Here is a 26,986-nt window from a genome sequence, read left to right as displayed (position 1 = left end):
AATTTTAACTGTACAACAAAATTATGCTACTAAATTGAAATTCCATATTACTGTTAACTGCGCCTTTAGTTGTTAATTAATTAGGAATGTAAATATTATTTAGCATAGTCTACGGTGACATTACGTTTGTTTCGAAGTATACATATTATGTGCTTAGAAGTAGTTGGATTTACTGATTTACCATGACAACGCAGTTAGTCCGTGGGTGTAAGACGTGGGCACAACGTTTGACGAAACCACACTTCGAATGATTTCTACACCATAAAAAAAGAAACATATGAGTCGTCTATTATCAAAGGCGGCAATCTGACTTTTGGACAATGATTGGTAAATCAGAAAAACGAATTATTGACTTTGTATTCCATTGGCAGTCACAAAACTCTTCGGAACGACATCTTAGATAAATAACAGGTTAACTATTAACCTTTATTTAATGCAGGTTTTGAACCGTATTCTTTGAAGGAGACGATTATATTCAAATAAATCTGTATTGACATATCAATAAAAAATTTTTGTCCAAATGTACAGATTGCCGCCTTTGATAATAGACGACTCATATTTTGTTGATACATCAGGAAGTTCATTCACGTCTTCACTATGTTACAATACACCGATTTAAGCTTTACATAGTGAATACGTACCACGAAAATAGATCCAGTTTGAAAACAATCCCGACGTAAATAAATTCAACAACAATAACATTACCTTACGTCTGCCGCTGAATATACAAATCGCTGGAAGCAACAAGTAACAAAATACTCTGTAAGCCATTTGAAAGGCTTCAAATCAAATGTCAGACAAAAGGTTAACGATTATGTAAGTCACACGAGAACCTCGATTCCATGCATTGACATGCAATACAATAGTTTAATTACATATTCGAACACGGATAAGACGTTACGTAAGGTAGACGCAAGTTGCAATAAAAAAAATTAAGTCTTACCTACTTAGCGCGACCATTGAGGTCAATGACACAAAAACGGATTATGAATCCGAGCGGCAGATACGTTGTAGGCATTACAAATTGTAATTAGTCATGCGGAGACGTCACTTGATCTATGTATCTGATTCCAAATTTGAAATTTTAAAATGCCAGTCCAACGTGTATCCAACGTAACGGAATAAATGAAAGAATGTATTGTTCAAACATACCTGTATCGAGTCGAATGAAGATCGTTCACCTTCCGACAACGTGAAGCTTTGTTTCCACACAACTCGACGGCTCCGATCAATCCAAACAGTTTATCTGGAAATCAAAAATGCCTTTGTTCAATATGGAAAAGCAGATTCATTCCAGGTTCCACCGCCCGATTTCGTTTGTAACGGACAAAAAAAAAACGAAAACATGTGCAAGGTATAAATAAAGATGTAAACAATGAACATGTGTAGACGAGGCGGGTGGCCGACAATAAAAATTTAAAAACGCACAAAATACAACATTACTAACGTAGTTAAAAGTTCACGTTCACAATTAGTCCACTGGCACGATAAAACAGCGATACACGGGTTCGATGGTCGTTCCGGTACGAAACTAGTTTATGTTTCGGTTCGCTTGTACAATGCGACAGACATCCGCCGCCTACGACGGTCGACGCGAGACTGAGCGACCGCAGCGCCCTCACGCCGCCCCGCCGGTGTCGCGTGTGTGCGTGACTGCCGGTGCAAGCAGGGTGCCGCCCTCTCTCGCCCCATCTTCCTAGACACCATTTATAAATACAACCTATGAGTATATTTTTTAATTTTGAAAATAGAACTTTCACATTTCGAACTCGCGCACATACACAATCGTTAGAATTGTAATTAAAAAGAGATATTATTACGTAATAATAACGTACTTTTTTTTTTTGTTTTACGCACGACCGTGAACCTAACTACGGTCATTGGCATCAACGCGAGCAACGTAAATATTGTAAATGTTCACCTCGTATGTAACAATGGGGCATCTGTTCGTTTGAATTAACGCGTGAAGAAGCGTAATACAGATTTTACGCATCGGACTTGTACTATACAGGTATTCTACTTTTGTGTTCGTTTATACGGGAAACATTATCTGCGTTTAATTATAAAACAAAAATATGACGCTCAGTCTACGGTGACCACGAAAACTGTGAACTAAATACTTTAAATTAAATAATTATATACAGAATACTTTAGATTACTTAGATTAGACGCATTATACGAAAACAGTGTAAGTTGTTAATGCAACATCGCGATAGAAAACCAAAGTGTATGTATTCAGAATTATCATCACAATCTTGAGTTGTTTTGAGTTTCCACGAAATAGTCTTAGCGTTTGCATTTAGGCTTGCCTAGAAAAAACAGGCTTTTAGAAGTTTGCCTTCACACATGACAAAAAAACGTAGTGGACAAAAGAAGCAATGAGTCAACACAAAATAAAAACATGCAGTCCAAATTGAGAATCCCGTCTTGAAGTCGGTTGAGTCTGTGTTTGATCGTAAACAATGCCTTCGCACACGATTTGCCCGATTGTTTTGAATTTCGGTACAGTAGTTGTTAGGGTTCAGGTTAGGTTTTTGGCTTAGAGCCTCTAACGCACGACAGGTGACGCGGGAGTAGCTTTAACTTATTTTTAAATTTCATACATTTAGCGATAAATACAACGGATCATGACCGGGTCTTTAGGTGTGGTCCTTATAGACAAAACAGGTACCAAATTGACATCTGCTTACCAATCGATTAGCTTGTTGTTTTTAAAAAACATTTCGAATTTTTTCAACCAATGATTGCGCGAAGAATAGTTATTATGTTCGAAATTCGATCACCGGGCGATCAGTACATAATATATGTATTTTTAATATTTTTAAATGCTTACTCATCGACTACCTGAACAGATAGGTGGAAGGTGAGGTTTTTTTGTGTTTCTTTTTCAAATATCGAATGGAACAGTGACGAAAACCTGAATTAGAATATTTGAGAGATTTATATAAATTAATTTTAAAATTGTCCGAGGTTCGTATTCAAGTAAGTCTCGCACTACGATACGTGACCGTCAGAGAAAGGTTTCCATAAGATCAAACTAAATTGGTTTGCGGTCAATGACGAAAATACCGAGAAAAATAGGTAATGTCTTTTTAGTTTAAGCATTCATCATGCACTGACGCATCGGACGGCCTCAACTCAAGTCCAATCACATTTTAAATATATTAAATTTTGAAACTGGTTTGGAATTTTTCTATTTTTTTCTCTCAAACAAGCAACATTAAGATATAAAGAACTTTGTTACTTACACTCTAGACAGAGCGCAGCCTGTACTGAAGAAATTAAATATAGATGTCAAGTCATACATGTTGTCTTCAAATTACTATGGCGTCATTACTAGGAAACATATCACTTGTCTAATATTGTTATGCACTCAATTTATTCGCACTGGTGCTGTAGAATGCGCGCGTTTTTATAATAACGCGTTCGTAATTCAGTGGTACGGTAGCGTACTTTTCAATCGGAATTATAGAGGTCGGCTAAGGAATAGGGTGGTATGTATTGTTTTTTAATGTGTGGACGCGCTCACGTCCCTCCTTGAAGTGTTAAACTATTGACTGCTGTCCTTGATTGATGATTGATTTCTTCTAGCATTATTTTTATATTGTTGACATTTTTAATTATACTTAAGTATTGTTACGCCGGTAAGAGTAGCGCCATCTATCGCCGAATAGCCGAACCAATATCGAAGGATCTAGTAGCATCTAGAACGCGCAAGAAGTACAGCGCCATCTATTGTCAGATAGCGGAAACATACAATACTCGACTTGTGTGGAATATTCTCGACGATTCTAGGGATTTCGTCTCGACTATAAAAGCGTGACACGTAGTTAGTCAGTATTCGGAACTACTCGAAGCGAAGCGGAAGAAGCGAATTGAGAATTTTCAAATGTTCTGTGTGTGTTCTAAGTGATAAATACAGTTTTAATTTGTACTTCGGTAGAATTTTTTTATTTATCCCGAACCCCCAGCGCGTAACAGTATATTTTCTGGGGTTTTCACGAGTCCTAGTCATAATTGAAACTTTAGATTACCATTACAAACGTTATTATTTCCTGGCCTGGTTAGGCCAGGAAATAATCTACGGTTGTAGAGGGCGGCTTGGCTTTGCCCCTGGCATTGCTGACATCGATGGGCGACGGTCATCACTCACCATCAGGTGGGCCGTATGCTCGCCTACAAGGGCAATAAAACAAGGCGTTTGTTGGAGATCTTCTCAGGTCAGAAAGTGCATTTGTCGTAAACAATGTTTAATGAAAACCAGAATTAACTACGTGATCTTTTTGGATACTTGCTATATTTCGCATTCATGCAGTAAGGCGGATTTCATATTTTTTCGGAAGATTTTGAGTTTACTCTGCGAATCAATTTTTTTGATCATTATGTCTATCACTGAACTAAAATAGCCTGTTAATGAAATGACGCGTCGATGTGAATAAAAAAAAACGCGGGTCTATACAATTTTTTTTTTATTGCCCTTGTAGGTAGACGAGCATACGGCCCACCTGACGGTGAGTGGTTACCGTCGCCCATGGACTTCAGCAATGCCAAGGGCAGAGCCAAGCCGCTGCCTACCGTTCAATACTCTCCACAAGCCTCGTTTGAAGAAGGACATGTCATAGCGCTCGGGAAACACCAGTGCGTGGTTCTAAATATGAATTCTACACTACAAACGCATGCTCACCGTAAACGGCTAATGACGCATCTGCTTTGTAAGCGAAATTCTAAATTCAAAACGGCTGACTCAGGCGACGGCCGGACGCTCCACATAAAAAGTCTGTTTAAACCAAACCGATTTCCTTCGAATTAATATTTTCCCATTTTCCGTTTTGCTGATCGTGATTCTAGCCATTTTAAATTAGGTTCTCAAATAAATTCCGTAACAATATATATATATTTTATTAATTTCGATGGTGACGTAATTTTTTTGTTATTGTTGTGTAGTCTGGTCTTCAAGTACCCACGAGCTTCTTCCATTTGACTCCATACAGAGGAGGGCCGTTCAGATTGTCGATAATCCCATTTTCACGGATCGGTTGGAACCTCTGGGTCTGCGGAGGGACTTCGTTTCCCTCTGTATTTTGTACCGTATGTTCCATGGGGAGTGCTCTAAGGAATTGTTCGAGATGATACCAGCATCTCGTTTTTACCATCGCACCGCCCGCCACCGGAGTAGAGTTCATCCATACTACCTGGAGCCACTGCGGTCATCCACAGTGCGTTTCCAGAGGTCTTTTTACCATCCGGCTATGGAATGAGCTCCTCTCCACGGTGTTTCCCGAGCGCTATGACATGTCCGTCTTCAAACGAGGCTTGTGGAGAGTATTAAGCGGTAGGCAGCGGCTTGGCTCTGCCCCTGGCATTGCTGAAGTCCATGGGCGACGGTAACCACTCACCATCAGGTGGGCCGTATGCTCGTCTGCATACAAGGGCAACAAAAAAAAAGTCTGAGAGCATAATTAAAAGTACTTTCTCAATTTAATACTGAATTATTTATTGTCATTATATCGAGGGTAGACAGGGTATTTAGTTAAAGCGATATTTATGCAACTCTACAGGAGAGCCATTTAAAGTTTAAAATATCATAACAAAAAAGTACTTCAGCTATTTGGCGTAAATGATGGGGTAAATTTAATTGAAGTTCAATTAAAAATATCGAATTGTCGATTTAAATAGCAAATAAAGCGGAAATTTCATTACAAAGAGAAATGTGGCATTTTAAGCGAAATGTCGCTTAAACCAAATAGTCCTTCGATATGTATAAATTATGACATGAGTTTCAAAACTGAATAGAACACTAACAGAGCCCCAAGATTTTCTTCTGTAGCAACCAAGTAAATTAAAAAAAAAATCCAACAACATTGGATAAACTTCGAAAAAAAAAGTCAAATTATTTTTATCCATAAATTGATGCTTCCCCCTTCTGGCTAAGCCTGTGCTCGCCCTGTCGTGGTGAAACTGAAAAGGTTTCCGGGCCAAGAGTAATCCTTCCTTCACAAAAAAAAAACGATGACTTGCAGAATTTGAACCCAAGATACGCGCATCGCTTCGCGAGAATACACCGGTCGTCTTACACACCGGACCAGAGACAATTTTCTAGTCATCCTCGTGTTCCAACTAAACATAGTCATATAGAGCTGATGTTACCTGCAGTAGGTACCTATGATTATGCATATGATTCTGATATAAACAGAGACATCGCAGATAGTGTAGGGTGACCGTGAACGATTTAATTATGCGCTCAACCGCCACCCCTGTCTGGCCGTCTAGCCGTCTGCCGGCATCAGGAAGGGTCGGTTGCCTAGCAACCGGCTCACACACGTACAGCCACACCAGTAGTAGCCGACGCGCCGGTATATTGACTCGTTCGCAATTTTGGGGAGTGGCCGTCGAATATCGAATGGAATTATTGCATTCAATCCCTACTGATGACGTCTGTGTCGATTGCAACATCAAAATATATCTCTCGTTGTTGAACGATAAAAAAAAATAGTTTCGTCCAATATTTTTGTTGTCATGATCGGATGACCGATGACGCAGACACATTGTTGAGTGGAGACCGTGTAGTGGCAAGTGGGATGACCTATCAAGGACCGAAGACCTAATAAAAGTCGCTGGGACCTAGTAAAAGGTAGATGCATTCGGCAACGGATCGGTTACATTGGAGATCGATTGAAGAGTCCTATGTTCAGCAGTGGACAGTCACAGCCTGAGATGATAATTGCCCAATGTTGATACCCAAAATTATTTTATTAACGCAATCAGAGACTCTATTATTTCATGTCCACACGATTAAGAGGAAAACCTCGTTTAAAAAAGTACTTCATAACGCGTGAGGTTAATTTCAGAGTCGGACGGGTACATGGCGTAATGAACTTTGGAAACGCTCTGTGGAATAACACAGCTGCTCCAAGTGCTAGAAAGGACCGAATAAGTATGAACAAGTCGTCGTGGCTTAAGGGATAAGACGTCCGGTGCATTAGTGTTGAGCGATGCACCGATGTTTGAATCTCAGGCGGGTACCAATTTTTCTAATGAAATACGTACTCAACAAATGTTCAAGATTGACTTCCACGGTGAAGGAATAACATCGTGTAATAAAAATGAAACCGGCAAAATTATAATTTGCGTAATAACTGGTGGTAGGACCTCTTGTGAGTCTGCGCGGGTAGGTACCACCGCCCTGCCTATTTCTGCCGTGAAGCAGTAATGCGTTTCGGTTTGAATGGTGGGGCAGCCGTTGTATTTATACTTGAGACCTTAGAACTTATATCTCAAGGTGGGTGGCGCATTTACGTTGTAGATGTCTATGGGCTCCAGTAACCACTTAACACCAGGTGGGCTGTGAGCTCGTCCACCCATCTAGCCATAAAAAAAAGAACGCTGGATGAGGCGGTGGTAGAAAGAACACGACATGATCATCTCAAACAGATCCTAAGTGTATACGTAACTTCTTTTCTTCCTAATCGTACACTCGTGACAGAGTGGTTGTGGTCATGCATCTGTCGAATCCTGCGATACCGATGCTCTCGCGATGCGACGCCATACGTAACTAGACTGATGAACTGAAGAACTAGATGGCGTTGAGGCATCCTCTGTTCTCTAAAAATCATCTATAACGGAACTAATATCAAAGTCGAAATGTCGAGAACATCTCTAATGATGTTCATTTGCTGAGCCCAACAACTTTATCACATGTCGTGAAGGTGTAATGTATAGCGAAGTTTTTTGAAGGACAAATGCCGCCGCGCCGTCCGAGGACGTTGACCTCGCGATTTGTTATCTCGGTCGATTTTAAATACATTGCGTGGATTGAAAAACATAACAGTAACTACAATATCTATTCTCCAGCAATTCCTTTTCTTAATACGTACATGAGGTCAAAATGCGAACGGGCTTACAAATATATTAAGCTGGTTATCAAATGTTTCGTGAAATAATCGCTACGTCTAAAATCGTAAATAAAGTAGTAAAAAAAAAACAAAGATCAAGAAAATCTGACAGACATAAAACTGGCGTTGAAAACCGACCCAACGATAGATTAAAAATATTAGGTAGTATCTTAGGTAGAAAACCTTTCCATTACGAAACATGGTTTTCTTCAGTTTTCTCGAAGTATGGTCTTTTTTTTTATTGTTTAGATGGGTGGACGAACTCACAGTCCCACCTGGTGTTAAGTGGTTATTGGAGCCCATAGACATCTACATCGTAAATGCCACACACCTTGAGATATGAGTTCTAAGGTCTCAGTATAGTTACAACGGCTGCCCCACTTTCAAACCGAAACGCATTACTGCTTCACGGCAGAAATAAGCGGGGTAGTGGCTGCTACCTACCCACGCGGACTCACAAGATGTCCTATCACCAGTAGGACCCGAATTAAGTTACTTATACGACTAAATCTCATTACGAAATTTGTCGTCCGCGTCCAGGAAGACCGCAGAATATTCGTCGCGTCGAAAATTGTCAAACGTGAATAATAAAACGCTAGATTAAACCGTAAAAGTCTTTATTATTCCTCGAGTACCAGGGAGTGCAATAAGACGTTCATTTAATTGTAAAGGGGTAGTGGAGTTTGTATGAAAGATTAAAACGAAGCTAGAATGAACGTGTATTAGTCAATTCGAATTAACTATAAAGGAATACGTCTTGCATTAAGTTTGAAGATAGAAGATTGAAGAAGAAGAGACGAGACGAAGAAAGAAGAAAGAAATTCGGTCCAACCCACAAAACCATGCTTGCTACTTTCAATCCTGCACTTCATCACCCCTGCCTCAATAGGCAAGGAGATTCAGTCAGGGCGGAGGGGTTTCCCCGCGGCCCGCTCCGCGCCCCCGCAAGGGGACGCGATGACCCCACGGATTTTTAAGTTTGAATTAAAAAAAATATTTATATATTTTTTATTGCCCTTGTAGGCAGACGAGCATACGACCCACCCGATGTTGAGTGGTTACCGTCGCCCATGGACTTCAGCAATGCCAGGGGCAGAGCCAAGCCGCTGCCTACCGCTTGTAGATTAAAAACATAAAATATACGTCTAAATAGTAAACCGAAGTAAGAATTTTTTCCATTTTTTTATCCTGTCGAAACTGTTCAGGATATTAGAGTGAAGTTATAAAATTATTGTATCGTGATTGGTCCTTGATGCAAGTTTTCAAGTTAATTGAAGGCGATGGCGATGACGTTCAAAGATTCCGCTACATACAAACATTTATACATACCAAACACAAAGTGTGTAAAAATGTTTGAATTTTACGAGCACTGCAGACATCATAGAACACCAAATATCTGACAGGGACTTTTTGGCGGGAACGCGAGGAGTGAACTTGTGTGATTTGTTTTATTTTGTCTATTTAGTGTTTCTTCAGGTTTAAATGTGTAATAACGGTGGTTTATTAACTGCTTAATATCTGTGGAAGTGCAAAAACGTGGTACAATTAAACAAAGCCGCTGGACGTAACTTCTCGGGATCCTTCAAAAAGTCCACTGAAAAAATCTCGGTAAATGATCACAATTTTACTGAGATTATATTTCCTCCCATATCATTTTCATTACATTTCATTTTACTTGGTATCAGTAGTTATAAATATTTTATGAACAGATATGATGAGTAGAAGGTTTATTTTGATAATATCCTGAAAAGCACCATGGTTTTATTTTCAATAAAATCATTTTTTCTTACACTATTTTTAATTCAAACTTATTTTGTTTTTTCCTCGCATTCAAAAGGCAGTGATCGCGACACGTGCCTTCCTATAGCGCACAGTTTACTTTCGTTCAGTCCGCGGAGGCGTGTGATAACGGCTCGACGCTCACATCCGCGCCAAGCCTCCTGGAACGTTGATCACGTCAGGGAAATACAAAAAAAGCGAACTGTATCCTCTGCGAAAAATCGACCTGCACTGTTGAGTTATCTTTTGTATTTCTGCGGCCATACATTCAAACATTAGATAGGGTTGTGTGAATAGTAGGGTCACTCCAGATACCATGGTTTTTTATTTTTTTTTATTGCTTTGATGGGTGGTTCTGGTGTTAAGTGGTTACTGGAGTCCATAGACGTCCACAACGTAAATGCGCCACCCACCTTGAGATATAAGTTCTATGGTCTCAGTATAGTTACAACGGTTGCCTCACCCTTCAAACCGAAACGCATTACTGCTTCACGGCAGAAATAGGCAGGGCGGTGACACTTACCCCTGCGGACTCACAAGAGGTCCTACAACCAGTATGATATGATTCTGTACATGTTGATATTCAAGCAACTGGTACTGTACGCGAGATCAACATTAGCGGAAGAATCTAATATCTCATACCAAGACCAGTTTAAGATCTCAGTTCCTATGGCTTCCAAAGAAGTAGAACCCGAATATGCCTGCGAGTCTGCGAAACCAGTATGACATATATGTAGGATTGGTAAGAACGGAACGTATGAAAAGAGTGTTGAACGGAGCGTTAAGATGTGAGTGAGAGAAAACGGAAAGAAAGAGAGAAGAGAACGACAGATGGAAGATGGCGAGGACGGTTGAAAAATGAACAAGACGTAATAAAAGTGTTAATTATTATTATTAGAACTGAAGATTTTGGAACAGTGGAAGTTTTATTTTATGCGCTGCGATCCTTATTCTACATATATTTTCACAGGTGCTCTCACAATGGATCCATTGTTAATTTTCATTCGGTAAGTGAATAAAGATCAATCCGGCTGGTAATATGCCAACGCCGATAATCCATAATTGAATTCGACACTGGACTTAATGAGGTTCCACACGAACGAATAGACGGATATTTATCAGTGTGATGCAGGCTTTATTCGCCGGCTAGTGTTTACATTGCAGAGCGATATACTACATAGAGCGGGCTGAAAGGATTAAATCGATTGTTGGTGCTACGCGGTCTAGGTCTACTTTAGAAATTTTATCCATTAACTGTCTAACAATATGACATGATCTGTGAACGCGCATATCATTTGCAGCAATAGACAATATCGTCACAACTTTTTTTCTTGTTTAACGTTGTAGTCCAATAAGATTCTGTTACTTTTCTATACTTCTATACTAATATTATAAAGAGGAAAGATTTGTTTGTTTGTTTGTTTGTATTGAATAAGCTCCGAAACTACTGAACCGATTTGAAAAATTCTTTCACTGTTTGGAAGCTACACTATTACCGAGTGACATAGGCTATAATCTTTTTTGAAAAAAATTAGGGATCCTTACTAAAACTCCAATAATGTAACCCAAGGTGTAAAAAAATTACCTAAAATATTATTTACATCGCGTGCCCTTCGAAAACTATTGACGATAGAATAAAATAATGTACTACGACTTTGTAGAATACAATTTATTAATTACAAAAAGTGTCACGAAAAAGTGTCCTTTATTTAAAAAAATAAAACAACTTCAAATATTGTCGAAATTTTTGTTAAAGACCCGAGCGGAACCGGAGCGGGCCGCTATACGTAATATTTACGTCTGACGTTTCTACTAAAAACTTAATTATAATTCTTAGCCCTCGTGTGATAATTTTCTGTCAAACCCTCAATGATAGAATGTACGAATATTGGTAACCAATAAAAACCTTTAATATGTAGACAAAATAACAAATATGTTTCAGTGAATTCACGAATGAATTCAGTTAAGAACTTATAAAAAAATTTTTTGTGTAATTACTGGTATTGGACGTCTTGTGAGTCTACACGGGTAGGTACTACCACTGCCTATTTCTGCCGGGAAGCAGTAATATGTTGCGGTTCGAAGGGCGAGCCAGCCGTTGTATTACAGAACTAAGACTTAGAACTCATGTAACAGGGTGGGTGATGGCAATTACGTTCTTGATGTCTATGGCTCCTTAGTTAAGTCAGTTAAGCCTTGAGCTAACTTCATTTCAATTCACTGGTCTAAAGCAATTAAAAAATTAAATACGTAGGAGATCATTTTTCAAAATAAAGACTTTTTTCTTTGAATATGTCTTGTCAGATCGTGTTTTTAGTGGTGTGCCGAACATTCGCCGAATACGCTCAGTAGACTTCTTTGTCAAAACATCTATATGTCGCATCCGGGTCAATAGTTCGGAATATCAACGATACACAAACGTCAAAGTGACAGAATGGCCGTGTCGTGGTTGACGACTTTTAGTAATATTAAGACGGTGGTTTTGATTATTATTTTAAATGATGAAATGTTGTTTTGATAAATATCACAAAATGAAGGGTAGACTCCGTAACGCCAGTTATAAAATGGCGGTACGTGGACAGAGTCGTGGCATTCGTGTCAGACAGTGATTCCGTCCGTCTCTGTCAGTCAGTCAGTCAGTCGGTCTGTCCGTATGTGCAACGAAACTGTCGGTTTATCCTGTCATTGTGAAAGTTGTGTGTGTTGAGTTTCAATAATTATTATTGAAAAGTTTTATTGACTAAACTGAGTTCAATCGAATACGAGTGATGACGAAACTACCGCTCAGCCATCCCTGCCGCCGCTTACGACATCAGAAGTGGGATCAGGACTCTACTCTCACTGGCGTGACGTGTTTGAACATGTTCGAAGTACAGCAAAAAAAAACATGATGCAGATCAGAATACTAGTAGTGGTACGCCACAAGAGCGTGAATGCAGCATACGTAAGTCGTGTCATAACGTCTGCTACCTCGATGGAAGATCTGAGCCACGAAGAAATCGTCACATCTTACGTTCTGGCTCATGTTGCCCAGTTGACTCTCGACTTATCACATGGCATTTACTAGCGGAAATACGACACGTAACAAGCTATTGCAAGAAATTAAGGCAAGTGCAAGTCTCAGGTGAAACTTCGATCGCAATAATGGATCTGTCATGACGAGTGGGTAGTTCCGACAAGAATTAATTTTAAGCGGCTGACTTCTGCTAGAGTTACATGGCACTAGTGCAGTAAACCAGGACATGAGACTGTGAATTGTCGCTGAAATTTTAGAATCTACTAGATTCAATACCAATAACATTACACGTTCGATGACTTCGGGCTCCAACAAGCAAGCAAACAAGAAAGCAAGCAAGTTTCCGTGGGGAAGAAAAATTGACACATCTGAAGTCGTCGTGACCTGTAAGATAAGACGTCCGGTGCGTTCGTGTCTGGCGACGCGGCGGTGTTCGGATCTCGCTGGCGGATGCAAGTTTTTCTTGTGCGTGCTTGACAAGTGTTTGCGGTTGGCTTCCGCAGTGTGGGAGTAACATCGTGTAGGAGAGGTGGAACCCGCAAAATTGTAGTTTGCGTGGTGGCTGGTAAGATTTGCTGTGGTAAAAAGTTTGCGTGGTGGTAAAATGTCTTGTGAGTCTGCACAGGTAGCCGGAGGTGAGAATTCCGCGGTCGCGGCCCATCCAGTCCGCGAGAACCGGGCAGATCGCCTCGACGGTACGGAGGCCGGCCGACGGGTCCGCCAAACGACGAGACCACGCCTCCAGCACGGACTGCCGAGATTGGAGCCCCCGCGCTCCGGCCGCACTTGCGCTAGGGCGCGCCGCCTCGTAGGAGACTGTGAGGTATCCTTGAATAACTCTGACTGCGATCGCGCGCTGCCGGCGTCACAGCGCGGCGACGTTCTCGTGGGTAAGGACGTGGCACCAGACGGGTACTCCGTATAGTGCCATTGACCGCACGGGTACCATCACCCTGCCTATTTCTGCCGTGAAGCAGTGGTGTATTTCGGTTTGAAGGGTGGGGCAGCGGTTGTAACTATACTGAGACCTTAGAACTTCTATCTCAAGGTATGTGGTGCGTTTACGTTGTGGATGTCTATGGGTTCCAGTAACCACTTAACACCAGGTGGGCTGTGAGCTCGTCCACACATTAAAATGAAGAGCGTAATCAAACGAAATTAGATCCGAAGTTTAAAGGGCCGTTTAAAGTAGTTGAAGTATTGGATGGTGACCGTTGCACATTGAAAGCTTTAAATTCAAATCGTACTTACAAATACCCACATGATAGGCTAAGAAAAATGCCAGCATGACACATACCAGTCGAGGTTGATGTAAATGATGATGATGAAGAGCAAGCTTAAATTGTGGTGAAAACTCGAGTAAGGATAGTCTATCGGTCGTATTGTGTTCGACCGTACCAGTAGCTATTACGTAGTCTTAGCCCGGTAGAAATCGGTTGTCTCTTGAGGCAACTTAAGTAGTCCGTGGGTGCGCGGTGCGCGTTTGGCTCTGGCGGAGGTCGGGGTCTGTAAAGACCATCGTGTGTAGTCAGCGGGTGATGCACACGGGCGATCCACGCTGTGGATGCGCATCATGAGGGCAATTGCGATTGCTGGTTGGCTGGAAAGCCGTGGCGTTAGATATTTTTACTCGGAAGTTTTCTTTGATCTGAGTTCCTGTAAGCTATGCCTGATTTGTACAGAGTAAATTTGAAGTTTGATGAACGACTGTGGTACGTACTCTGGCTGCTGAATAATGAACTTTGTATACCCTATTGTTTGATTTGGTTAAAATGGTATTAAAACAGTTTAAAGCTTTGATGACTTTAAATTTTCCGATAAGTCGTAAAGTGTAGTCAGGAGGGATCGAGCGGAACAAGTGTTCTCGTGGATGTTTTTGATTGTAGGTTAACCATCACACGAGGACGTGTACAGCCAGGAAGACCGTGTCGCAATCAACACTTGATTGCTGCAGCCAATACGAGATATGGGACGCAAGCGCCGTCTGTCGGCGCTCGATGGGTCAAGTATTCACCGGCCGAGCGGAGCGACATGCCGGTAGCTGTGTAATATCGAGTATTTTTGGTAAATGAGAGCAATCTGGTGAGTCGTATTATTTTTATTTGGATTCTGGTGCTGAATGTTCTCTTGTCGAGAAATCTATATGCGATGGTTGTCATAAAAGGTCTGTTGATTAGAGTCACAGGGATGACTGTTGATTAGAGTCACAGGGATGACTATCATTGAACACTTGGAGTCACAGGGATGACTATCATTGAACACTTGGAGTCACAGGGATAACTATCATTGAACACTTGGAGTCACAGGGATGACTATCATTGAACACTTGCAGTCACAGGGATGACTATCATTGAACACTTGTAGTCACAGGGATGACTATCATTGAACACTTGCAGTCACAGGGATGACTATCATTGAACACTTGCAGTCACAGGGATGACTATCATTGAACACTTGTAGTCACAGGGATGACTATCATTGAACACTTGTAGTCACAGGGATGACTATCATTGAACACTTGTAGTCACAGGGATGACTTAGTTACTGTGTACATGAATTGTACGGGGAGAATTTGCAGCAGTAGTAAATCACTTATTTTCGTTTGTGTAATCTTACAATGTCGTTATAGAATTTGTGATGACACAAGACTTTTATTTTAGTAGAGTGGTCAGATATGGCCGAGCGTGAATGATACTGTGCGGTATTGGCTTTTGTTTCAGATTAACACACGAGGACGTGTGTAACACAGGATGGCCGTGTCGCATCCGGGTCAATAGTTCGGAATATCAACGATACACAAACGTCAAAGTGACAGAATGGCCGTGTCGTGGTTGACGACTTTTAGTAATATTAAGACGGTGGTTTTGATTATTATTTTAAATGATGAAATGTTGTTTTGATAAGTATCACAAAATGAAGGGTAGACTCCGTAACGCCAGTTATAAAATGGCGGTACGTGGACAGAGTCGTGGCATTCGTGTCAGACAGTGATTCCGTCCGTCTCTGTCAGTCAGTCAGTCAGTCGGTCTGTCCGTATGAGCAACGAAACTGTCGGTTTATCCTGTCATTGTGAAAGTTGTGTGTGTTGAGTTTCAATAATTATTATTGAAAAGTTTTATTGACTAAACTGAGTTCAATCGAATACGAGTGATGACGAAACTACCGCTCAGCCATCCCTGCCGCCGCTTACGACATATATATTAATACGTGAAGCAAAAACTTTGTATCCCTTTTTACGAAAATTGCGCGGACGGAGGAGTATGAAATTTTCCACACTTATAGAGAATATAGAGAAGAAGTGCACAATGCTAATTTTTTTTTAAAATAATGCATGAAAGATACATTAAATCAATAAAGAAAACATTACACACACTACATACCATGTATTTGACGCACACACACATGCATACTATTTATTGTCAAACTTTTGTTCTTGACGTCTGTTGTCAAATTGAGATTAAATATTGTTTGTCTTTGTTAATATTTTTTGTAGTGTAGTTTTGGCAAAATTTGTAATTGTCTATACTAATAATTTAAAGAGGAAAGATATGTTTGTTTGTTTGTTTCGAATAGGCTCCGAAACTACTGGACCGATTTGAAAAATTCTTTTTCCATTAGAAGCCGACATTGTCCCTGATGAACATAGGCTTAATTTTTTTTTTTTGTTTTTGTTTTCATGTCGACACCTCCATGCAATAAAATTGTAACTCATTTTTTGAGATTTTTGGTGAGAGTAAAATGAAAATTCCAAATATCATAGCTATTCAAGGTTTCACTCTACAATCTTCGAAAGTGTTGTTATCCTATGTTTTTAATGTGCACTATTGTCATGTACTTTAAGATTATAAAAAAAAAGTTGTTTTCATGGCTTTTCATGACTTACGTGAAAAACAATGCCTAGTCAAGTCACTTGAGTTACAGTGACAAACATTGTATGTCTGAGTTACGTCCTTTATTTTTTTACTTATTATGTTTTTTATCTTTTCAAACAATTGTAACTCTGAGTTACAATTTTATTGCATGAAATTTGTATGTAAACGTTCAATTGTTTTTCATACAAATAATTGCAAATTTCTTAAAAATCCTATCATAATGGACATAAGTCACTATAACAGGATTAATATTAATTAAAATATTTGATTGTAAGACTAAAACTGCAGCTTACTGACAAAATTTATTAAAAGTTAATTAGAACAAACACTTATTAAAGCATCGCACGCAGTACCTACCTACCATTTAAAATCAGCCGTTAATGACAGGAATAACAAAAAAAATCAACTCCATTTTCTTGTTTGGTAACATTAATAAAATAGAACTCAATAACAATTAATTTTCATCATCACTTTTGTTATCTTCAGCTAATTGAGTTGAATGTGGAAGATTTAAGTAAAATTCTGGAATCGCGTTGCACTTGCATAAACTTACGAGATCTTTAAAATTTCCTGTGGAAATTGGGAGTATTTTATCGTTGAGTAATATTTTTTTTATTGCTTAGATAGGTGGACGAGCTCACAGCCCACCTGAAGTTAAGTGGTTACTGGAGCTCATAGACATCTACAACGTAAATCGTAAATGCGCCACCCACTAAAACGGGTAACGGAATACTTTCTTCCTCTGGCTGTTCACATGAGTTGTTTCTTTAATTCTTGTCGATTTTTAATGCGTTTCCAAGCAACGTTAATAGTTAGATATTGGCTGCTTAAATAATCATATTGGAAATATATTAAATCTTGGTTTTCTTTTTCTATTTTAATGTGTTTTAATTTAGACCACATTACTTTTTCTCATAACTATCCAAGTTGTTTTTATCCGTCAGAAGCCTTTAAAATCTAGAATTACATTCTGATCTAATTCAGCTACGACTAAGGCTCGCATGTTGTTATAGCACATCTAATTAAAGTGATCCATTGCTCTAGTACGTAAATAATTTGATTTTTGTTCCGTAGTGCATGCAATGCATGCATGGCATATCCTTCAGATTGCGAATGTCCAACTTCAAAATAGTTATGTATAATCGATATGCCAAATATTTTACACGCATAGGAAACATAGCTATTATTATTCGGTTATGGTTTTGTCCGCCACAGCAATTAGAAAAAAAGTTAAATATTTAAAAGCCTTCTTCATATTTCTGTTTAATAAAAAGAAACACAGCCTGTTGTCTCATTCCATACGTACGAATATCCTTTGGACTTTCCTAAATTTAAGATGGTAAAATTATATACAGCAAATTTCCTTCTATAGTAAAATAATGAAAGTTCAGACCAGGGTGTTGTCAAAACATTATGTAAGTCATAAATGGCTGTGACTATGCTTGGATTTCTTTTGGATTGAAACTTATAAGTCAGATACAGAGGTTTTGGCTTATGAAATTCTATGTTGTATTCTTTATAAAACATATCTTTATACTGTCTAGAATTTGACACTTGTTCTGTTGGACAATTAACTTTCATCCGATCAACATAAAGTCCATATAATTTAGAGTATGTTAAAAAGTATAATTTGTAAAGTATAATTTGAAAGTTCTTTTTCTTACGGTATGGGAATCAATTCTAGGGGTTAATGATAATAATTTCTGACAGAATCTTTCACTGCATCTGGGATCAGATTTGTTCGACTATTATGACTTCCTCTCAAACCCCTTGTTATAATTCCTGTCCCTCCTGCATCTATCTCCTTGTAAATAGTTTGCAACCACATGTCGGTAATACAGAGAGTGTCGAAAATCATATTTTTACAAAACCTTTTCTTGTCGCCATCAGCATATAAATAGTAATTAAAGGACTAATGACGTCGTGAGTGACAAATAACTGATGTTGTTATTTATTTTCGTTAAACTCTGTCTACACATCTACATACAAAATTTACTTGCCTTGACTCAGACACCAAAAATCTTTAAAAATCGCATATCTCGCCGTTTCCGATATCCTTTCTTTACAATTTTTAATCATGTAAATCGCACACACAATGCAAGTACACTCGGGCGACAAGATCGTAATGCATCTTAGGGGTCAGGCCCACACAAAAACTAATATCAAAGTCCGTGCAAAAACATTGTAACTCAGGTTACAATGCAGTAGCATGGTATTTTGTGTTCATAAACTCCAGAGTCATGCTGTGCAAAGATTGTGAATAAAGTTACAATTTTGTTGTATGTCATTGATTAGATATTCGTAATATTTTGTGTATTGTAAATAAAGTTACAATAACCTTGCAGGTTAATCTGTTTTTTTTGGGGATTTACAATGCTTTTACCTCTTTCATAAAATCAAATTGAATAGGCGTAGAGTTACAATTATTACACAGAAAAAATCCTTTTACTTTTTGTATAAGAATAGCATTGTAACTCAAAATTTGTAAAAAAATGAGTTACGATGTTGTTGCATGGAGGTGTCGATGTGTGTTTTAATGTTTCCGAAGCGAAGCGAGGGCGGGTCGCTAGTAGAAGTATAAAATACAATCATAATAGTGTACAAACTTACAATTCCAATTAATTATAGTCGAATTTCGACTACTGCGGGACCTCTAGTTTTATGAAATACGTACCTACTGTTAAAATAATTTTGATTAGATAAAACATATTAGTCGTGGTGTAGCGAGAAGACGTGATCGCGTTTTTGGTGAACGAAATCAATACGAAATTTACGAACGCGAAATATTTCGTGAGGTAAATCTTTGTTAAATATTATATGTATTTATATAATAACTAGCTTTCCCGTCCGCTTCGCTGGGCATTTAAAATTAACATTATTATTTTTCATCCTCACAAAGATTCTCATCATTAACGCCCCCGCAACTGGTGTAGGGAGTCCAACACTCATATAAATATTAGCCTATCCATTAAGTACATATATTTTCTACACGGATACCAAGTTTCAAGTCAATCGGATGCATGGTTCAGTAGTTATAACGGAACATCCGTAAAAACCACTGCAGATTTATATATTAGTATAGATATATATTTACGTTGTAGATGTCTATGGGCTCCAGTAACCACTTAATATCAGGTAGGCTGTGAGGTCGTCCACCCATCTAAGCAATAAAAAAAAAAAAATCTGTGAAGACGATAAATTCTCTTCGATGTTCACGATTCGTAAATATATAATATAATTAATACTATTATAGTTTTACGGTAAATTTATTACGCGTTGATTATTTTAATTATATTAAAAAACATTTAAATTATGTTGCCGTATTCGTGATTACGGAAGGCTACGATGCTATTCGGTAATATTTCAATATTATGCTAACTATCGTTTAATTTTTATTAAAGAAACTAGGTGACACGGCAAACGTTGTTTTGCCATATAAATTATTTTTAGGAAAAATAAATAACCTAGATACCGACTGCAGCGCCATCTGCTGGGCAGATTTGTAAATCTAAGCCATTCTCGAATCCACATGAAGGTACACAGAAAATTTCATTAAAATCGGTCCAGCCGTTTAGGCGGGAGTTCAGTGACAAACACACGCACTGAAGAAATATATAATAACCGATTGTCGCGGTATTTTGATTAGAAGCCCCAAAATTTCTATAGCAATGGGATCATATCCCTACCTACAAGATGGCAAAAACTTATTGAACAAAATGGTACCTACATACTTTAGTTAAATGTAAATAAACTATTTGGGAGGCTTAAACGACAAAGGGAAGATCTTCAATCGAGCGGGTGATATTTGCTCGGTAGACCGACGGTCCGAATGTTGTTGTTCGGAACTTTTTTTTAATTGTTTTTGTAGGCAGACTAGCTTACCGCCCACCCGATGGTAAGTGGTCACCGTCGCTCATGGACGTCAGCAATGCCAAGGACAGAGCCAAGCCGCTGCCTAAGATTAAGTACTCACCGCAAGCCTCGTTTGAAGAAGGACATGTCATAGCGCTCGGAAAACACCGTGGAGGGGAGCTCATTTTTTTTTCCCTACCTATGCTGATAGCCTTGAGAGGCTATTTCAGCTTCGCCCTAACGTTAGTAGGTGAGCTCGCGGGGCTCAACCGGAGAGTTGCTAACACTGACCCTAGCAAGAGCAGTGCTTCGCAGAATCTACCACCGGATCGGAAACGCGACCCACTGAGAAGATCCGGCGAGAAACTCAGTGGGCTGTGTCTATGGGTTAGTTCGCTCGTCGAACCCTTCGTCGCAAGCGACGGGTTCGACGAGGACGGTGACCGGTGCTTGTGGTGCCTAAAAGCACCGTTAATGGAGAGGGGAGCTCATTCCAAAGCCTGCGTATATATGTAAGCTTATCTTGAAAATGTCGTATGCGAGATTCAGGCATCTCAAGTTCAAATATCTTGCGCTGTATGATGGCTACCCGCCACAAACTATATTAAAATTGTTGTGAATTTTCTTAAAAAATGCGAAGAAATTGTTTCCCCAACCTATTATATTCAAATATATATCGACATTCATGTTTCTGGAGTCACACAAAGAACTAACAGCTTCTTGAGGTCTGACAGTTTGTTTGACTTGGATTTTCATTTTCACCATGAGAATGTTGTATAAGGGAAAACGAACTTCTTTATTAAAGTTGCATGTTTTAATTAGAAACATGATAATTAATGTAAATTGTTTTCTGCGACTCTTTCATTTGGGTTTCAGAGACGTGATTATCACAGTATTTGATTTGTAGTGATTTTAATAGTTGGCATTGACAATGACCTCCTGATTTTGTTGCCATGTTATTAACATTGTAAAAATTGCTAAAAAGGCCAACCGTACAGCCAACAGTACTCGTGAAACACTTCCAAATAACAGGTGAGGGCACAATCGATTTAATGGTCGATTTAATTTAGCTAGTGGTAGGACCTCTTGTGAGTCCGCACGGGTAGCTACCACCACCCTGCCTAATTCTGCCGTGAAGCAGTAACGCGTTTCGGTTTGAAGGGTAGGGCAGCCGTTGTAACTATACTGAGATCTTATAGCTTATATCTCGTGGTGGGTGGCGCATTTACGTTGTAGATGTCTATGGGCTCAAGTAACCACTTAATAGCAGATGGGCTGTGAGCTCGTCCACCCATCTAAGCAACAAAAAAAAAATGATTTGTAGTGATTTTAATAGTTGGCATTGACAATGACTTGCTGATTTTGTTGCCATGTTATTAACATTGTAAAAATTGCTAAAAAGACCAACCGTGAGTACTCGTGAGAAAACTTTTCCAAATATCAGGGCACAATCGATTTAATATGAAGAAAAAAAAAACTTCATGTTTTTCGGTATTTTGTTATTATTTTGAACTCAATAGTATGTGCCTAAAGTTTATTTTCATGAATTCGTAACGAATTGAAAGCAAATAAACAATCTAATTATACGTCTGCGGTAAAAGGAATTGATATTCTTTTGAACGCAAAATTCTGTTGAAGTGATGCTGTTTTATTACACTTGCGTCGGATAAGTTGTGTAAGCATTTTGATTTTATATTTATAGCACTTATATATGGGCTTTTAAATAATTTCTTAAATAATCTCATGATGGGCTCCGGTGAACACTTAACGTCAGGTGGGCCGTGAACTCGTCCGCAATCCTAAGCAATATTTTTATTTATTAATTATTAAATAATTATTAAGCACAAAAAATCAATACAGAACAGCGATATTCACGTGAATGATGTCTATGGGCTTCTTAAGTGTAACTCAAGCTTAACGTAGCTTAACGTTGTTTGTTCATGTACGTTATTAATAAAAAACTTGTGGTAGCTTAGAAGACACTGGTGGTAGGACCTCTTGTGAGTCCGCGCGGGTGGGTACCACCACCCCGCCTATTTCTGCCGTGAAGCAGAAATGCGTTTCGGTTTGAAAGGTGGGGCAGCCGTCGTAACTATACTTGAGACCTTACAACTCATCTCTTGTAGATGTATATGGGCTCCAGTAACCACTTAAGACCAGATGGGCTGTGTGCTCGTCCACCCATCTTAGCAATAAAAAAAAGGCCGAGAGCTCGTCCACAATCCTAATCGATATTTTTAAAATTAATTATTATGCAAAAAAAATCAATACAGAATAGCGATATTCAGAGTGAATGATGTCCATGGGCTTCTTAAGTGTAACTTAAAGCTTAACGTAACTTAACTTTATCTGTCCACCTACGTTATTAATAAAAAAACTTGTGCTAGCTTAGAAGACAATACAATAAAATTAAATAACAAAAAAAAATCGTACCTATCTCTTATTCGAGTTGAAAACTGATTCAATTGCTCAACAGATTGCTTCCAACTTCTCTTTGTGCTATTCGAAACGAAGCTCATTTGAGAGAGGGGGGAAAAGTTTCACAAAAGCTTATTCCCGCGTCCACTTACTCTCAACGTATCCGGAATTCTATTCTTCGGTTTTTGAACTTTTTAATTTCAGTACAAATTCTTTGTTAGTTTTGTTCGAAGCTTAGCTGCGACCGTTGTTCGTGATCACAAAAGCTTTATGAGTGGTTTTCTTTTATTAGCTAAAACAGGAACGTAAGCTCAATATTTCACTGACGCTGAGAGGTAGTCGTCGGTCGCGGATGCTGGATATAATATACATGCATGCAACATATTTCTTCGGACACATCGACAAGGGAAGTTTATTTCAGAGCTTAATTTATTATGTATTAGCTGACCCGGCAGCCTTCGTAGTGCCTCAATCGATAAATAAAAGTCCTAAACTTTTGTATAAAATAAACTTAAAACAAACAAAAGGAATCCATCCGACGGGAGGGACACATCAAAGGAAAAACAAAATTATTATTTTTATTTAATTCCGAGCATTTTCATATTTATACCTTTTAAACCTTCTCTGGACTTCTACAAATAATTCAAGATCAAAATTAGTCAAATCGGTCCAGATGTTCTCGAGTTTTAGCGAGACTAACGAACAGCAATTCATTTTTTTTCATTTATACATATAGATTATTAAACGAAAATATCCATCACAGTTTAACTGGTGGTTTTATCAACCCGCCCTATATTTGCCGCAACTTAATTGCGTAAGAAAACCTTTAAAACCCATAATTACTTTTAAAATAAATATTTTAAAGAATATTAATAACGCACTATACGGAATCTGACTACAAAACTGAATCTCTCTAATGAATGACGATATGAGAGAGAGAGAGAGAGAGAGAGAGTCAAGACAACTACAAGGGCAATAAATAAATAAAAGTGGAGACAAAGAATAAGATGAATTGTTAGATGTTTGGGGGGTTTAGCTACTTTTTTTGGCACTCAAACGATTTAGACTCTCCTTGTGAGGCAACGCTGTCCGGCTAGGGGGAAGTACTCCCCAAACGGGGCATTGGCCACTGGGGGTGCACAATGGGTCCCCAGATGGGAATACCCATACCAGGTGTGAGGGCAAGAATAGGGTGGTGAACAATACAGGCCCGCGAGGGGCTCTTATTATGAGCGTTCCCATACCACTCCGGTTGGATCAACTATCGCACACTAGCCGGGGGGCTCAAGGGTTCCTCACAGGGCCTTAATCAGGTGGTGTGGCGTGCAAGCTAGCTATTGTAGAGTTGCTTGTGGGTACTACCATCAGCCTGCTCGTAAATAGCACGAGATAGTCTCCAGATGTAACTCTCAAGCGTTTCCACCCACACCCTGATCACGGGCCAGAGTAGGTTTGCTACCCTAAAAAGAAAGTTTGAACGCAAGCCATGACGAAATTCTACGTTCTTCACATAATCGTCTCTTACAATGTCCTATCCATCGCTCAGATTTTTTACATTCTTCTTTCTTTGTACAGTCCATAATATTATGGAATTCGCTTCCCAAAGAAATCAGGATGATCAGCAATCGCTTTACTTAAAAACTCAAAGTTCGCGAACACATCCACAAAAAACTGGAAGAATCATCTCCAAACTAGTTTATTTCATTTTTCAATTATTATTATTATATTATATATATATATATATTTACTTTTAGCCATTCTTAACTATAATACTAAATTGTGTATTTTCATGTGTTATTGTGTGTAATTATGTGTATGTATGTATTTTACTATTTTATACATAGGTATATTGAATTGTAGTATATGTATTCTATAATACTGAGATATTATTTTAAGGAAGATTTTTGTTTTGAGTTTGTTCTTTTTTTTTGTTTTGTTGTTGTTGTTTGTTTTTTTTTTTGTCAATGCACCTACCATGCATTATCTCTGCACCACCCTATGGTCGACTGGAAGAGAATGCCCATGGCATTAAGTCCGCCTGTGTACAAGTTTTGTTTTGTGCATAAAGTATAAATAAATAAATAAATAAAATAAATAAAACATCGATCATGATAAGCACCCCTAGATTTTTCCTTCTAATCTCTCTCATTCCATTACCACGGCCTTTGTCAGTTCTTAAATAAATGACGTAATAAGTTGCTATCAACATTTCGTCTTTTATTTCATTCAGGAATGTTTCTTAGCGGCATAAAGATGTAAGTTAATGCGGAGGCACGCCGAAAATTGTCTTAAATGCGTTCTGTGCGAAAAAAATTGGGTTTTTTACATCTGCAAAATACGCTTTGGATTTTTCAGTACATACACCGAGCATCTAGAAAAATGAATGAAATGTAATATTTTTTTCACTTTTTGGTATTTAAATTTTTTTTTTATTGTACTTTTTCACAATAACAATAGATGTATGTATTATATTTGAACATGTTATAGAACCAATAACAGATCAATGAATCTTATCGGAGACATAATCCGAGGATGGTTCACGTCAGACAAGGGGCTAGTCGTAAAACCAATGCCATAAACTTATGCAAGATAGTCTTTCATAATCTGGGATTAGGACCAGAAGAAGATACACAGAGTTTGTAATTTACATACACTATTTACATACATTAATTTATACTTTACGAAGTCGCTTTTCTCAAATAGAACTCGCTGCGTACTCAGCAAATAAACAAACAAAAAAATCGTAGTAGGTGCTATTCACGATACCTCTGTTTCGGTAGCCATCAGACAACACAAGATATTTAACAAATGCCTGAATCTCGCTTACGACATATTCAAGATAAGCTTGCATATATACAAGTTCCGAACAACAACATTTGGTCGCTGAGGTCACTGAGTTTCTCGCCGGATCTTCTCAGTGGGTCGCGTTTCCGATCCGGTGGTAGATTCTGGGAAGCGCGGCTCTTGCTAGGGTTCGTGTTAGCAACGTCGTCAGGTTTGAGCCCCGTGAGCTCACCTACTAGTTAAGGTTCCGCTGAAATAGCCTCTCAAGGCTATCAGCTTAGGCAGGAAAAAAAAAACAACCAACATTTGGACCGTCTGTCTACCGAACGATTTCACTCACTCAGTTTAAGATCTTCTCTTTGTCGTACTGGTGACCCCGACGTGATCTGAACACGCAACCTTCTGATCTGGAGGGGACTATTGGTGCGATTTTTACAACAAGATGGTATTCTTCCAGTAAACAAAAGACACCGCATATATTATTTTGTAACAGAAGCGATTATGAAACTATAATGTTATGAAGTTTATCCAGTTGCTAGCCTCGCGACATCTCTCAACTTTATGGTAAAAGCTTTCAAGTGAAAAACGACTTTATAACTACAATAAATAAGGGTTTATATTCATCCGCAAAGTTTCAAAGCTTTTGGGCTCTCCCGAGATTTCTGGGCGCGGATTACGTTCGTCCACCTGAAGCAACGTAAATAAAATACTTAAGGTCTTTATGATGGAAGGCTTTTGATTAAAAACCGTTTTTCTTTTTATTTAGGACAAGATTACGTCAAAGATTAATCAAACTGAGATAGATGTGCCAGAGAACAGCTTCAAATTTTTTTTTTTTATTGTTGCTTAGATGTGTGGACGAGCTCACAGCCCACCTGGTGTTAAGTGGTTACTGGAGCCCATAGACATCTACAACGTAAATGCGCCACACACCTTGAGATACAGTTCTAAGGTCTCAGTATAGTCACAAAGGCTGTCCCACCCTTCAAACCGAAACGCATTACTGCTTCACGGCAGAAATAGGCGAAATAATCGCTGAAGCCCAGAGATAGCTCAAAGTTAATGTCACCGTATTGAAACAAAATCAATATTAATTGCATTACTATTTATGATTGATGTTTTACTCTTCAAACCAAAAACGCACAATTGGGACAAAGCACATCATAGCTTTGATGTAATTTTCACAACTTTATAACATTTTATTAACTCTTATATTTGTATACGGATCAAAGACATGGTGGCGTGATGACAACATATTTGCCTAACTTCCTGACGAGGACCACAAAAAAAAAGGAAAATTAAATATTAATTTAAATTGCGTGTTTACAGCTTTTAAACACATTTTTGAAGTGAAACTTTTTTAGGCGCGTTGA

At 38.7% G+C, this 26,986-nt stretch overlaps 1 protein-coding gene across 10 annotated transcripts in view; it reads right to left on the bottom strand.

Annotated features, from left to right (window-relative positions):
• The window catches only part of brat (tripartite motif-containing protein brain tumor), a 474,910-nt gene that overhangs the window by 154,591 nt on the left and 293,333 nt on the right, over window positions 1-26,986 (bottom strand). For 3 of the 10 annotated variants that reach the window (XM_089739323.1, XM_089739322.1, XM_089739320.1), the window contains exons 1-2: window positions 1,448-1,633; window positions 1,153-1,246 (exon numbers count right to left, since the gene is read on the bottom strand). The gene's annotated coding sequence lies outside the window, so the exon portion shown is untranslated. Of the gene's footprint in view, window positions 1-1,152; window positions 1,247-1,447; window positions 1,663-26,986 lie in introns of those variants that run through there. The other 7 variants (XR_016325605.1, XM_028173994.2, XM_089739319.1 and 4 more) reach the window with 5 other exon arrangements.

Source organism: Bombyx mandarina, chromosome A1 (genome assembly GCF_030267445.1).
Source record: "Bombyx mandarina strain Sakado chromosome A1, ASM3026744v2".
Lineage (NCBI taxonomy): Eukaryota > Metazoa > Arthropoda > Insecta > Lepidoptera > Bombycidae > Bombyx > Bombyx mandarina.
This window is presented reverse-complemented; position numbering and strand designations above follow the sequence as displayed.